Source organism: Anastrepha obliqua, chromosome 1 (genome assembly GCF_027943255.1).
Source record: "Anastrepha obliqua isolate idAnaObli1 chromosome 1, idAnaObli1_1.0, whole genome shotgun sequence".
Lineage (NCBI taxonomy): Eukaryota > Metazoa > Arthropoda > Insecta > Diptera > Tephritidae > Anastrepha > Anastrepha obliqua.
The window spans coordinates 29,317,458-29,333,879 of record NC_072892.1 but is presented as its reverse complement, the minus strand read 5'-3'; positions in this window follow the sequence as shown (position 1 = coordinate 29,333,879).

Sequence of the window (16,422 nt, the reverse complement as noted above, 5' to 3'; positions counted from 1 at the left end):
CTGCAAATGAAATTACAACGTTTCTATTGAACATGGCAGACAATATCTAACGAAAGCAAAAGCACCACGACCTTGGCTCACTCAAAACTCAAAAGACTACGCGCACAAAGACAAAATTCTTTCTGTACAAAACCATGTACAAGTAGAATACACGAATATTGGCCCGACCGCAGCAAATTGTGAAAATGCACAAAGATTTTGTTTCAAGTTATCCGCAACTTTGTTGGCAAGTATTTCTTTAAAAAAATTTTGGCCGTCTAGGTTGTTTTTTTTTTTTGGAAATTTTGCCGAACTAAAGAATACTTACGAGTATTTCTAGCGAAGGTAGTAAATGGTATTTTGTACAATGTCTACATTAGCTTTACAAATCTCAAACAAGTATGAAACCGTAAGCAAATCTCCTCCGCAACAAATTCATTTACTTGTATGTACACATGTATGTGTGTATGTATGTGTATAAGTTATTCAATTTCTTTAAAGTTTTGGCGAAATTTCTTGACACGCTCATGGGCAAAGGAAAAGCGGAAGGACGGCAAAATTATTATAAGTTCAGAAGCCTTTCACCACTTCAGCAATTTACCATTCAAGTCATCAGTTTATATTTTGATATGGTGTGGCACTTACGCACATACATTTCATGTCTCACATCTACTTACCATATTTATTTGACATCTTCCTCTCATTCAATTATTTTCTAAATATGTGGTTGGGATCTGTCCAGAGAGATTGCTTTGCGAAATTATATTGCCCTATTGTGCGGTAAAGAATCAGGGGGGATACCCAGTGTAATTGCTTAAAATACGCAACGTACAGGAACGGAACGTTGTGTCCACGTGCCAGCGAGCAAAATGTAAGCAATGAAAAGGCAAATCAGTTGGAAAATTATTGTGGTACCCAAAATGAAATAAATCTAAGGCCCTCCTTCTTACTCACAAACACAAGCAAAATTAAAGCTAGCTTATATACGATACCCCAAAAAAACCCAAAAAACAAAGATTTAAATTTTATTAGGTGAATTCAGCTAGGAAAAAAACAAACAAAAAAACCAAAAACCAAAGTACAAAAACAAAACAATTTTAGTTTAGCTATCCAAAGTAGCTGACAAGATAAATATTGCATTGAAAAATGGTCGGACTAATTTCAACTATTGGCAAATATTGAAAAGTAACATTCCCATACATACACAAGGAGCAATCGAAATCAATTTCGAAAGTCGAATGTCGAACGTAACGTAACTACACTCTGTATCCCCTCAACGGCGTACACACTTTGTTGTCGCTACGAGTATAAACAATGGAATAAAAGAAATACAATATTTCACTTTTATTCGTGAATTTTTATAAAAGCAACCAAAAATGGATGACATTTTGAATCATCAAAAAGTTAAAGCAAAGCATGCATGCAGGTGATTGAAAGCAAGCTTGTGTGCAGCACTAAAGTTCGGAATGCCAATCCTTTTGTCTAAAATGTCGTCTTCTGGTCAGTTCAGCGTTTGCAAACATTTTAGACGAGACGATTGTTGCATTTTTTACAACTATTCCTTATTTTTATATGTATACAAAAAGAAACTTATATAGACATAAGAGCAGTTTTAGCCAATCTCTTTGATGGATCTAAAATTCTCGTTACACCTAAGTATTTACTGTATGTAAATTCAAGAAAAAGCAACAAAAAAGTAAATAAAATTTTAAAAATACTAATTGTTAAATATCTATACGAAAATGTAAACCTTACAAAATATAATCAAAGAAATTGTCATTGAAAGACTACAATATTTCAGAAATCTAAGTCAAAGTATGTATCAATAAAATTGTACAAGCCAATTTACGCCTAATAAAAATAAACTTAACCCCTTATTTCTTGGACATTATTTACTTTTATTTTGCCTGTTAGCAGGTCACGAATCAAATATTCAATCTATCAAATTTTCGGAGGTTAGTTGCGAAAAGATTAAAATATGCAAACAAACAGAAAGCGGTACTCTACATAAGGCTCTTTAACCCTTAACGGCCGAAAGGTCCCGCTGCGGGGACATAGTACTTATGCGATAGAAAACGAAAGGCCCCAATACGGCGGCATGAAAAGAATTCAGTTTTAATTACCTATAATAAATAATAATAATAACACAAAAAACAAAATCGCACTTTTTGTCTGATGAATGACTTTTGATACTTGATGTTTACTAATTTGACAACGCTGATTCTAAATATACCCTCATTTTTTTTATAACAGCTCTTGTTTACGAGTTATAGCTATCACAAAAAAATCACTATATTTCAGTGTTAATTGACGAATATTTTAACAAATATTAAGTTTTCTTAATATTATTTGTTATGGCATCGTCAAGACGAGTTTGTATAAATGACCGGAATAGTTTTTGTTTTATTTGCGGAGAGATGTTTCAAGAAAACCGTTTGAATGTGACATCGTTCGTAAATGAGGCGTACAAAAATTACTTCGGCAACCCAATGGAAATGAAAAATAAGCCTTGGATTCCACAAAAGGTATGCAAAACGTGCGTTTAGTTTCTACGTTTGTGAACGAATAAGAAAAGGAATAAATTTAGATACGAAACTGCTATGATCTGGATTGAACCTGTGAACCACCACGACGACTGTTATTTTTGTATGGTAAAAATAACTGGCATTAACCGAAAAAATCGAGGCAAATGGGAATATCCTTCCATACGATCGACACATAGACGTGTTTTGAGCCCTACAATGTCATCTGAACCTCAACCTGGTGCTTCACAGGAAGAACCTTTACATTTTGAGGCAAAAACAGACAATAGCGAGATTGACTTTGATTGTGACCTGGGAACACCAAAACCATTTAACCAAGATGATTTAAACGACCTCATTAGAGATCTGGGACTGTCAAAGACTGGTTCAGAAATTTTGGCGTCTAGATTAAAAGAAAGAAACTTAGTCACAAAAGAAACTAAAACTTCTTACTATCGCAGAAGAGAACAAAATTTTCTTGAATATTTTGCTGAAGAAGATAACTTTGTATTTTGTAAAAATGTACCTCGTTTCTAGTGAGTGGCGTTTATTTATAGATTCATCAAAATGGAGTTTAAAATGTGTTCTCTTACAAATTGGGCTCATTGCCTATTGCACATTCTACTAAAGTAAAAGAAGAATATACAACTATTGCTCTGGTTTTAGACAAAATTAAATATGCGGAACACAATTGAGTGTCGATTTAAAAATGGTAAACTTTCTTTTAGCCCAACAAGGTGGTTACACAAAGTTTCCCTGTTTTCTTTGCTTATGGGATAGTAGAGCTAAAAATCAACATTGGATTAAAAAAGATTGGCCTGCTCGGGAAGCGTTAGTACCAGGACAACAGAACGTGATAAACCCACCTTTAGTATCAAGGGATCGTATAATTTTACCTCCGTTACATATAAAACTGGGGCTTATAAAACAATTTGTTAAAGCTCTTGACAAAAATGGAAATTGTTTTCTTTTTCTGTCTAAAAAGTTTCCAAAATTGAGTGCAGAAAAGATAAAAGCGGGTATTTTTGACGGGCCACAGATAAGGTCGTTAATAAAAGACTCAAATTTCATAGACACTATGACAGTGGTTGAGAAAATGGCATGGAATGAGTTTCTTTGGCTTGTTCAAAATTTCTTAGGAAATAAGAAAAGTTCTGACTATTCTCAGCACGTCGAACAACTAATGGGTCACTTCCAAAGGGTTGGATGTAATATGAGCATTAAGTTACACTTTCTTCACAACCATCTGGACTATTTTCCAGCCAATCTTGGGGATCTCAGCGAAGAACAGGGCGAGCGATTCCACCAGGACCTTCGTACGATGGAGGAACGCTATCAAGGTTACTGGAACACACACATGATGGCCGACTATTGTTGGAACATTAACAACAGTTCTATGCCTTCAACTTCAGCAAGGAAATCATATAAAAGAAAATTTTTTTAAACTTAAGAAGGCAATAAAATAAAATAATCTTTAAATCTATAGTATTTTATTACAAAAAGTCAAATGTGTCATATAGAGTCATATAGAGCTGATACAGGAATTTCAGTTACAGATTTGAAATTGTCATTAAAAATTGGACTAAAAACATGTATCATAACCCAATCATCAAAAATGCTGTTGTACAGTGTAATTAATATCATCGCTGTAGTTTTCTTTTATTGCATCTTTGTAAAGGGTTTCCCAATAAGAGGTGTTATTTTAATATTCAAAGAAAAATGCTATTTTTTCATATAAATGATCGGATGTTAATTTCATTATAAAGAGGAAGGTATGCCGTTAATAGTGGAAAATAACATCAAACAAATGACCACCACGTGACTTCTTTAACCTGATGTTGGAGAGCATCGTACGAGCCGCAGAACTTAATCGCTCCGGCACAATATTTTATAAGAGCGTACAATTGTTGGCGTATGCCGATGATATCGATATCATCGGTCTTAACAACCGCGCTGTTAGTTCTGCCTTCTCCAAACTGGATAAAGAGGCAAAGCGAATGGGTTTGGTGGTGAACGAGGACAAAACGAAGTACCTCCTGTCTTCAAACATACAGTCGGCGCACTCGCGTATCGGCACCCACGTCACTGTAGACAGTTATAATTTCGAGATTGTAAAAGACTTCGTTTATTTAGGAACCAGCATTAACACCGATAACAATGTCAGCCTCGAAATCCAACGTAGAATCTCTCTTGCCAACAAGTGCTACTTTGGACTAAGTAGGCAACTGAGTAGTAAAGTCCTCTCTCGACGAACAAAACTAACACTCTACAAGACTCTCATCATGCCCGTCCTAACGTCAGGCGCAGAAGCGTGGACGGTGAAGCGACGCTTTGTGTGCTTGAAGGAAAGATTCTGCGCAAGGTTTTTGGACCTTTGCACGCTGGCAACGGCGAATATCGCAGACGATGGAACGATAAGCTGTATGAGCTTTAAAACGACATAGACATAGCGCAGCGAACAAATATCCAGCGGCTACGTTGGCTGGGTCATATCGTCCGAATAGATACAAACGCTCCGGCTTTGAAATTATTCGATGCGGTACCAGCTGGTGGTAGCAGAGGAAGAGGAAGGCCACCTCTGCGTTGGAAAGATCAGGTGGAGAAGGACTTGGCTTCACTTGGTGTGTCCAATTGTTATTGACATAGACCTTCTCTTTCACGTGGCTCCAAAGAAAAAAGTCATAAGGTGTTAAATCACAAGATCTCGGTGGCCAATCGTGATCACCTCTTCCAAAGCTAACATTGTCCGGAAACTTTTCCCGTAAAAGGTCAATGGTTTTCTTGTTGAAAATGAACGTTGTCTAGATCAATACCATCCAATTCCGGCCATAAAAAATAGTGAATCATATCTCGATAGCGCAATCCATTCACCGTATAACACCTGTTATTGGGAAATCCTTTACATCCTTGGGTTGTTGATTGTACTCGTACACTAACAAGAAATATTTACCGGTATATAACGTTTTAAGGCGTAAATATTGTGGAATATTCACAACAGATCTGTCGCATTGATATTCAGTGTAGTTCAACTAAGAGGAGATTTTCGAAGAACAGTTCAACCCCATGGGAAATATAATACTTCTGAAACTGAAAATCGAATTCATGGGAAATTCCTCGATTTGAAAGTAACAAAGACTGTCGAGTGTGTCTTGTTCATATATATTGTTCAACATGTCCCGCAAATCCATAACTACACATTGGCAATTGCTTTGAAAAATATAATACTTTTAAAAATTATAAAAATTAATTTCATTTACAAAATTATAAATCAAGTGAATATATTGAATTCATATCTAAATAAATCAGTTTACATGTTTAGTTTAAGCTTTAGTTTAGTTTAAGCTTAAGTTTATAGGGATGAATATAAACTCCGGAGAAACTCCTTATAAATGTTTTAGAATTTCACCTAATTCTCCGTCCTCTTATGGGCGAGTATTACAAAAAAAGCTCTCGGCCGTTAAGGGTTAATAAAGGCTCATCAGATTGGAGATACTTTTTCCCATACGGGTTTTTGACAGATCACGCGTGACTGCTGTCAAACTAAATATCATACAAATACATGTTTTCAGTATTCATTGGCATTCCATCATGGAAAGACTTACGCCTCAACAGCGCACAGTGGTCCGACCAGAAGGCGTTGGCGGACAAAATTCAGAAACTCATTTAATTAAGCTGAAAATATATATTTAGGGGTTCAGTGATTACGAATCTGACCTTAATTTTAGCAAATTTTAAATTCATTGAATACTATAAATACATTTTTACTTCCGTAATTATCTGGTGAGTTCATTTTTATATTTTTCACGACCCCAGAGAGTACCACGTGGAGGTTTACGGTAAGGTTATTCTCTCCTCATCTTTTACATTTTTTTTATTTTTTATTTTTTAGTTTATTTTTTTTTTTAATTTTTAAATTTTTTTTTATTTTTAATTTTTAATTTTTTTTTATTTTTAATTTAAAAATTTTTTTTTTGTTTTAGTTTTTAAATTTTTTTTGGATATTTAGTTGTTTTTTTTTTGTTTTTCATTTTTAATTTTTTTTTATGACTCAGAATCCTCGGTTTCTGATGAGCTGTTTTCTGAGGCTGGATAATTTTTCAAATTTAAAAGCGCAAGAACCTTTTTTGAAAATGGTTTTGGCTTGTTTTTCGGAACCTTAGTTTTTGATATTAGTTATAACTACATCTGATGAACAAAGCAAAGCATTTAATAAATCTGTCATTGTGTCAGTTCAGACATTTTTCGTGTATTGTTTTGTCTAAAATTTTTCAAATCCTTATTGCGTGCTTCCTGAGCCTCTTCGGAGAGTTGGCCAATAGGCATACGTCATTTTGATTTTATTATTACAAGGAATTCTCAGATGTTCGTTAATATTCTAATCGGCTTATGCCCGTTCCTCCAGTGACAGATAAAAATGTTATATTATTATATATAGTGTTATATATACATATATCATATTAATATTGTAATAATATTAAAAAAAAAATTTGTTTTTTTTTTTTAAATTTGTTTTTTTAATAAATTTTTTTTTTTTTAGTTGTCTCTTAATGCTGATGTGGTCTGTGATGTCTTTTTCTGTCTTTTACACAAAATTACATAAGCCATATGTAACGTTTTGCCTGTGGGTAAATGCACAAAAGCTACATTATTTTTAATTTGCGCAACTTTGCGCAACAGGTCTCAATTTGAGATCATAGCTGAAATATGTGGCTACATGACTCATGTTGATTTCAAGTGGACCGGTGTGGACCACTCGAAAAAATGATCTTTAAAAAAAAAAATTCGAAAAATTTTGAAATTTCAAAAAAAAAATTGGATTTTGTACCACAAATTAAGAGAATTATTACTGTTTCCGTTAATATATTGAATTATCTTTTGTTTTTCAATATTTGGTTAACAATCAAATGGTAATATTTATTTGCAGACATGAAAATGAAACTCTTGTATGAAGTACGATTTGCATACAATTTCATGTTTAAAGTCAAAAAACTACAATGAAAAATTTTTTAAATTAAGTAATATTTTCAGGAAATCTGCCTGGAATATTTAGAAAACATCTGCATTATCAAATTTTTATTTCAAAAATGTTGAAAAATTGAATTTTGTCCGGCCGCCGGACCACTGTGCAGCGTTTACAAATCGTAAATCGTTTTACGAAAATCGACGCTCTGCGAAAAGTGCGCGTCGCACGCTTAGGCCAACTGATGGTGTACATACCCGTCCTACCAAACGCACTATTCGGCAAACCATCGGCAAAATTGAGAATAATTCTAAATTATTGGATGATATTCGACCGATTAGCCCGTAGTGAAGAGAATATTGCGGCTGTAAGTAAGGGTTTTGCCGAAGACCCAGAAAAATCGATTCGGCGCCGATCTCAATAACCTATCTGGCCTATCTATTGACACTACTTGGGCAATTTTACGCAAAGATCTTGGTTTGAAAACGTATAAAATACAGCTAGTCCATTCTATGATTTGAGACCGGCCGATCTTCCTAAAGGTCATAATTTCAGTCATTAGCCCCTTGAAAAATTCGCTGATGATCCGCATTTTGGGACTCGAATTTTGTTCAGCGATGAGATCCATTTTTGGCTTAATGACTAGGTCAATAAACAAAATTTCCATATTTGAGCTGAAGAGCAACCCAAATCCGTTCAAGAATAGCCATCACAACCATTGAAAAGAAACGCTTATGGGCTGGAGGAATCATCAGTCCTTATTTCTTTAAGGACGAGACTGGCGTTAATGTAACAGTAAATGACGAGCGCTATCGCGCAATGATAAACGAGTTTTTGATGCCGAAAATTGAAGCTCATGATATTCACTGCATTTGGGTCCAGCTAGACGGCGCTACTTGCCATACCTTTCGTGAAACAATGGATTTACTGCGTCGTCGCTTCGGTGAGCGATTTATCTCCACGTTTGGATTTTTATTTGTGGAGGTATGTAAAGTCTTAATATTTTTTGAATAAACCAGTTTAGATTGGGGAATTAGAAGCCAACATTAATAAAGTTATTCACGATATACTGACCGAAATCCTCCAGCGAATCATTCAAAATTGGTGTTAACGGATGGCCGAATTACAGCGCAGTTGCGCCCAACACTTGAAAGGGATTATCTTAAAAAAAAAAAATAAGTGACATGAATGGTTCTACACAAAAATAATAAAGAACTTGAATTTTCGTTTTTTTATTTCAATTTAAAATTCGACGCCCCTAAATTAATCAGCCTTTATATATAAATGGATACTAGTAAGCAATTTTCATTTGATAATTTAACTTGTTTTAAGAAGTATTTTACAATAAAATCGCTACTCGCTCTCCAAAAGAGCTGGATGCTGCATCGTTTGTGAGCAATGACAAATCGCTTCGTTACTTCGGTCGCAGTTGGTATACCAAGATTACGATGAAGGTAGGATGGCGCGTTGTGATGTACTTTTGCTAGCACATCCTTAAGATTGTATACCGTAAGTACAAACCGGTCTTAGTGCTTGTTTGTAAATAAGTAATTTGTTGCGTATTGATACGAGAGAAATTTAAAAAGCGTACGTTGTTTTTAGAAAATGAGTTCCGCGCATGAAAAACGATTTAAGCAGTGTTCCTATGTAAACAACTTAAAAGTTCAAGAATGTCACGTGATCTGCGGCAAAATATTAGAAGAAGCCGAAGACGTTCATGAATAAATGGGTGCAACTGTATACCGAAGTTAAAAGCGTTGATGACTTCCCCGATCGAGGCCCAAAAAAAAAATTTCTCCCCAAAACAAGATCAGAAGATCATTGAGTTGTTTGTGGCAAAACCGAATTTATCATTGCGTGAAGCTGGAGCAGTTTTAGGGAAAAGTGGTGTTGATGTATGCGAAGACTCGTTTCGCGGACGTTTTCGTATAGAAGACCTCAAATACCGGAACGCATCGAAACACATGAGAACCGCTGTCATTATCACATATTGAAAAAGGACTTCCATTCAGGGATGAATGTTCCTTTTAGGCGAATAGTTGCACACTTCGGCCCTGGTTTTCTGCTGATAACACAGGCCAACAACCAAAAAAACTTTTTCGATAATTTTAACAAATTACTTTGTAATTTGGTGTCCTGATTACGAAAAAAAATATTAAAAAGTTAATTAATATATATCACCCATCAATTTTTCAAAATAACAATTCACAGTCCTGCGAGGTACAGTTTCTAAAACGGCTATGAGTGTTTCTTGAAGGGTTTTTTATGCTGAAAACGAATATGACCAGCACGTCAGGATTTTTAGCAATTTGAGGTTAAATAGTAAAAAAATGCAGATTTTGGCCATTCTTTTAATTTTTTTTTTGAGCAAGGTAAAGTTTTTTTTTTAATTTTCCACAACGGCATCACAAAGTACTAGTCTTCAGCTTTAAAATCCATTTTTAAAAATATTTTTGCGATTAATATTATATAAAAAAAGTTATACTATTATGAATTCGCCCTTCACAGGGGCGTTAGAGAGTTAGAAAGGTTAAATTTGCATATCTCAAAGTCTCCAATTTGTTGTCCGCAATAGCCAGAGTGGATGTGTACGTGAGTACCAGATTTATCCCGGAGTCGATGCCCACTGAAAACTTGAGGCATCGGCAGGGCCGTGGAGAGAGTATTCGGGCCCCGGGGGAAACTTGAGATGCGGGCCCCCTCAAATTTTATTTATTTATCAAAATGCGTAATATGTAATAGTGATATAACATTTAAACATTGAAAAACTCATTAATAAAATTTTTGATAGAATTAATTATGAAATATTGATTAAAATGAATTTTAGAAAACTTTTCAGCAGATCTGAAATAAAAAACGCAGCTGAAAAAAGTTAAAATTTTTTATTCATTTTGTGAGCCTTACAAATATTTGAAAATGACTGCCACGATGCTTATAATTTTGCTTTTCTTGCTTTAGTTGAGGCAAAAGCTCTTATAATATCATCGAAGTCGAGTTTCCTTGCTAACTCAGATTCCAAATACAAAGTTGCCAATCCTGTTACTCGACTCTGAGTTGAACAAGAACGATGGTAGTCTTTGATCCTTGATAAAGCGCTGAACGATCTTTCGGCGCCGGCAACCGATACTGGCAGGGTGCAGAATTTTTTTTTTTTTTTTTTTTTTTTATTACAAACATAGATACAATATAAAATACATAACAATGTTTGTTGGCACTGCAACTAGTTACAGATAAACTAACGAGCAGTACAATTTTGGTAACATAAATAAAATTTTGTGAAGAGATTTTCATAGTCCCTTCCTTAAATTAACAGCCATCATGCCAGATCATGTGGTTTAATTCGATGCAGTCGTCGAGTTAGGCCTGAGGTGTTGAGCAGATTGCTAGCTTCCTCGTTCACGTGCCTTTGAAGCCTATGGGAGTGGGCTTCTGCTTGTTTTTTAATTTCTTCAGCGACCGTAGGGATATTGAGGTCACGGTGAATATCCTTATTGCGAACGAACCAAGGTGCGTTGAGAATATCTCGAAGGATTTTATTCTGGAGTCGTTGAAGTATATTTATATTACTTTGACTGGCGCAACCCCATAATTGCGCGCCATAGGACCACACTGGTTTTATAATTTGTTTATATATCGCTATTTTGTTATATATGGATAGCTTTGATCTTCGTCCAATTAGCCATTTAATTTGTATTACCTTCAGATGGATTTCATGCCGTTTAAGTTTTATATGCTCCTTCCATCGAAGCTTAGCATCAAGCGTCATGCCAAGGTATTTTGCAGTGTTTGCATGTGGTATTGCGGCACCTAGCAGCATTATTGGATAATGATTCACTTTTTTGTTGGTGAAGTTTACATGTATTGACTTGGTATTGTTCAATTTTATGCGCCAAGTCTTCGTCCATTCTTCAATAGCGTTTGTTGCAATTTGAAGTTTGGTTGCAGCTTCTTCAGCACTTTTTCCAATTGCTAGGATGGCAGTGTCGTCGGCGAAAGTGGCGATCAAGCTATTCGAGGGTATCGGCAAGTCTCTGGTGTATAAAAGGTATAAGAGCGGACCAAGAATGCTTCCTTGCGGCACACCAGCATTTATTTCTTCAAGGTCAGAGTATTCATTTCCTTGTTTAACGCGAAAGTAGCGTTCACTCAGATACGACTTTAGGAGGGCGCAAAAACCGCTTGGAAGGCAGGTATTTAGTTTGTTATTTAAACCGTCATGCCAAACCTTGTCGAAAGCTTGTGCGACGTCCAAGAATACTGCTGAACACACGTTATTCTGTTCAAAAGAGTTTTCAATTTCGGCTGTGATTCTATGCACCTGATCGATGGTTGAGTGCTTACACCGAAAGCCAAATTGATGCGAAGGTAGCAAATCTTTAGAGTCGATAATTGGCATCAACCGATTGAGGATGAGCTTTTCAAATAGCTTACCAATTTGAGGCAGCAACGAGATTGGTCTGTACGAGGAAACAAGATGTAGATCTTTTCCCGGTTTCGGAATCATTATCATTTCCGCAACTTTCCACAGGGTTGGAACATAGTGAAGCTGAATTGAATGATTAAATAACTTTACTAATTTAACCAAACTTATGTAGGGTAACTTTTTTAAAACCTCAGCTGTAATTAAATCGAATCCGGGCGCTTTTTTGTCTTTTAGTTGTTTTATTTCCCTTTTGAGTTCTTTTATGGTAATGAATGAAATAGGAGTGTTTTCATCTACAGTATGAGTATACAAATTGTCAGATTGATTTTCGTTGGGTTGGAAAGTTTCTGTTAAGTGTTTTGCAAAAGCTACTGCCTTGTCTTTGTCACTTTTTGCCCATGTATTATTATCTCTTTTGATTGGAGGAACATGACAATTTGGTCTTTTCAAATATTTAGTACACTTCCAAAGTGAGTAGTCACCTTTTTTATCAGATCTCAAGCTTGAAAGGTATTGATTTATTGATTCATTTTTAATACAATTTATTTCATTATTTAATTCTTGTGATGCTTTGTTGAGCTTGGTTTTGTCACTAGGGGAACGAGTATGTTGCCATTTTCGCCGTAATTTTCTTTTGTTTATTATGAGCTGCTTAATTTCTTTGGGGTAGTTAGCTCCATTTGTTACCCTTTTGAAATTGGGTGTACTCATCCAGGCAGCTTTCTGGATTTCTTGGACAAACCTTTGAACTTCTTCTTCTAGTTGATCTTTGGTGGTTACTAAGAAGTCATTTTGTTGAATGTTTTGAAGAATTTTTGCAAAGGATTTCCAGTCAGTATTTTTATTATTGAGCGTCGGTTTACTTTCTTTCTCGATTATGGTTTCACTGATAGTTAAGAATATTGGTGAATGATCAGAATTGAGATCAGAACCTTCGGCTATTTGAATAAAATTCGTTGACAGTTTTTTTACAATGAAAAAGTCGATCAGGTCCGGAGTTTTATTGACATCAGTTGGCCAATATGTTGGTTTCGCCGTAGAAATGAAGTCACATCCAGTTTCTCGCGCTGCTTTGTACAACTCACGTCCTTTCACTGTGGTTAAACGTGATCCCCAATAAACATTTTTTGCGTTAAAATCTCCACCAATTACGAACTTAAATTTGTGCATGTTGATGAGTTTCTTGTATTCTTCTGAAGATATATTGTATCTTGGTGGACAATATATGGCAGTGATTGAAAGTGGTTGGTTTTTTGTTTGGATTGTTACAGTTGTGGCTTGGAATATTTCTGTACTTAAATTGAAATCTTCGTACTGCTCAATATTTTTCTTAATAATTACGGCACTACCACCCCTTGGACAGTTGCTTGGGTGTGTAGTGTGGTAGATATTATAATGCTTGAATTCAATGTGCGATTGTTTGGTAAAGTGCGTTTCAGAAATAAGACAGACGTCAATATGTTCTAAATCTACTAAAATTTGTAATTCATTTTTGTGATTTTTTAAGCCGTTCGCATTCCATGCCATAATTCTCAGCATATCAGTCATTGTGTTTGTTACCTTTGGACAGTATTTGTTTTTCAAGATCATTTAACCGTTTATGGAGGCTTTTGTTGAAATCTTCTTGATTATTCAATTTGAGAAGTATTTGGGCAAGAATCTGGTCATTGTTTGTTATTTTGTTTGATATCGCAATCTTCTTATCTTCTTTGAGAATTTCAGCAAAAGATGGTTTTTTTGTTTTCACAGCATTTATTTTAGTAACTTTATTTATAGTATCGATAACTTTATTACTATGATTTGGCATTTGTTGTTTATTCCTGTTCTTATCACGGATTTTTTGCAATTCTTTCGCGACTATACATCCCCTGTAATTAGCGGGATGGTTTTCCCCGCAGTTGCAACACTTTGGGTTTTGGTCTGACGGTTTTTTACATTCAAATGTACTATGTTTTCCACTGCACTTTACACATCTTGGAGTTTTGTTACAGTAGTTCTTGGTATGACCAAATGCTTGACAACTTTTGCATTGGGGAATCAGATTTGATGCTTTGACAGGTTCAATAACAACGATTGAGTGGAGGACATGGTTTATTTTGTAAATCTTGTTGATATCTTCACTGGGATCAAAAGTAACCATAAACATATTTAAAGGTTCTTTACTTTTCCATTTTAGCTTGTTCACAGCATTTAAAACGTTAAAGCCTTGATCCTTTAGGTCAGCTATAATTGCTTCAGGTTCACAAGTGTGATGCAGGTTTTTTATCATCACTTTAAGTGGTCGCGTTTGCTTATTTTGGTACGAAAACCAGGATATTTCTGATTCTGTTAGCATTTTAGTTACTGACCTATAGTCGTCACTGTGTGTAACATTTATTTTGTATATATCATTGTTTAATAATTTTAGAGTGAATGGGTTTTTAATCAAATTTTCTATTGCGATACTTAGTTTTTGATAGTTAGTGATATTTGATACCATGATAGGCGGAGGACGAGGTTCATATTTTTGGTTGCCATTTTTCGCGGCGGAGATTTCAAACACGGGGGGATCGTTTACAGTGTGCTTATCGGATACTAGATATACAGGAGATCCTTCAGCTTTCCGTTTCTTATTGGGTCTTTTATTTTTCTTTAAAATCCAATCGGTTTCTAAAGCTAATTCCTCTTCATCAGTTTCATATGTTACTTTGACCTCGTTATTTGTTTGTTTGGAAGCATAAGCACTAGTAAAACTTCTATTTTCAAGCTTAAGTTTCTCATTTTCGTCTTTTAATTCACGACAAAGTGCTTCTAAATCGTTTAGTTTTTGTATTAAGACTGTTATATCGAAGGTTTTAGTGTTTTTAGACGTTATTCCACCGCCTGGCGGCGGAGTGCGAGCAGTTAACATTACAATTTATTTATTATTAATATTTATTATGATTGTTTATTATTATTATTTATTATAAATTATTATTATCGATAATTAATGTAGTCTTAATGTACAGATGGATAGATGGCAACTCTGAACTTCTAAACTGTTATACAAAATTATAACACCTTACGTTTTGTAGTATACTTTTAGGTATACACTTAATTAAAATCTATGTTGACGTTAATTATCAGCTGTTTTTGTTTATCAACTGATAAAAAGTTGCGCGGGAGATTTGGATGTTGATAACGAAGGAGAAATTTTCATCCAAAACTTAGGTAATTTTATAAAGTTTTAGTCTATTTTTCTTTATTGTGTCCCGGGTAGCACCCACATTTATCACGATAGAAGCACTACACCTTCGCACTTGCTTTAATAACGTTTTATTTTCAGTTTTCGCACTAATTACAATTGAAAATCTGTTTTGTATAGAGAGCCGATTACTATGCGACCGACACAAACAACAACGGACTTGAATTTTTTGCAAAAAAATGCAGATGTTCGGGAACAGAGTATCCAAGTTTTTAGCTGTGATGGCATTCAACAAGTCGAACGGAGGCATACAACATTCCGAATTTCCAGTAAAATTCGCCTTGTACACACTCTTCAAGTGACACATCTCAATTGAGATTTCTTCCGACACATCAGAAGGGTATTTTTTAGCAAAATTAAGAGCTGCTGTCTGAAGTTCTGCTTTTTCAATTTTAGGAAATAGCCACAGGAATGTGAAAATGTTGTTTATGTTTTTAATTGCAGTAAACCGATTTTCAATACCAGTGATAACTGAGTCCATGATGACGAGAAATGTGTTCCTCTTGAAATCAATTTCTTCGGCGGTAATATTTTCCGCTGAATTCTCAGGTTCTTCATCATTACGTTCCATTTTAATAAGAGCTCAATAATATACACTTTTGTATCACCATATTATATTTATTCTTCGTAATCGTGATCATAACATTCGATATGGTGACACCAAAAAAAGTCTGTGACGGAACTCTGGTAGAAGTATTATTTACTATATTTTTTCAAGCAGGAAATTTCTTGGAATTACCCTCGAGTCCGGGCCCCTCTGAAAACTCCGGGCCCGGGGGAAAAAGTACCCGATCCCCCCCCCTTCTCGTCGGGCCTGGGCATCGGATGATATAACAAGTTCTTTCTAATACCGATCGCCTTCGAGATGCAAAAAAATTATCGTATTTCATTTTAGGACGGCATCAAGACGCACAACGCAAAATGCAGAAGCAGTCGTCTCAAACAGCTAATAGGCGAAGGTGGCCATCAACAGATAAATTAAGATCTCAAATGTTAAGAGAGGCAAATGAGTCAAGATGCGTTAACTAGCAATAAGACTCTCTTTATGATACTTGAGCGATTGCAAAATATGATTATGAGCTTAATTCCCTCGGAGCGGTCTACGAGGATCGTTTGAAAAGTCCATGTAAAATCAGAAAGGTGCGTAGCGAGGTTATGTTTAATTGGTAGCATCTCTTGGAAGAGCACATGCCCAGTTTCAGCCAGATCCGTCTATTTCTTTTATGTTTGGCATTCGTTTGAATCGAGAAAGTCGAGTGATTTTCCTTTTCCATCACGACAACGCACCAGCTCACCACAGAGAAAATAATGCTAA